A 737-nucleotide genomic window follows, 5' to 3' on the forward strand; every position below is an offset into this window, starting at 1 on the left:
AAAAAAAATACAACTATGATGTATGGGGCGCCCATAGTATGGGGTGCCGTTTATAAAGCAGTACATGCTGAAAATTACGACAACATTTACTCACATTTAGCGCCACACAGTGTTTAAAATGTGGTGTAAAATCTTTAGAGTCACTTTTTTTTTTTGTGCACATTTAAAACATTATTCAGCAACTTAAATATTTTTTTGAATAAGAAGTTTTGGACCTATTTGTTTAAATCCAGAACTAAATATTTAATTTAAATCTTAAATTTATGTCCTGCATCCTAAATGTTAAATCTGGAAACGGTTGGAACTAAATATTTAGCTTAATATGCAAATTCACATGACTGGAGACCGGAAGTAACAAAATAAAAGGTGGCACACACAAAATACTCTTTAAATAGTTTCTTCTAAATGTGTATTTTAGCTATATATTGTTATAATCACAATGACTCATGTCCAAGAGCCGACCGACTGCCACCGTTGAGTAGGTTTTATTCATTTTTAATCAACATAAACAGTCTGAGTTGCTCCAGCTTTTATTTAGTTACTTCCGGTGTCCAGTCAAGTGAACTTGCATATTAAGCTAAATATTTAGTTCCAACCGTTTCCAGATTTAACATTTAGGATATAGGATATAAATGTATTATTAAAATTAAATATTTAGTTCTGGATTTAAACATTCAGGTCTAAAACTTATTAAAAACTAAATATTTAAGTTGCTAAATTGCTTTGTAAATGTGCAA

This window comes from Corythoichthys intestinalis, chromosome 2 (genome assembly GCF_030265065.1).
Source record: "Corythoichthys intestinalis isolate RoL2023-P3 chromosome 2, ASM3026506v1, whole genome shotgun sequence".
Taxonomy (NCBI): Eukaryota; Metazoa; Chordata; class Actinopteri; order Syngnathiformes; family Syngnathidae; genus Corythoichthys; species Corythoichthys intestinalis.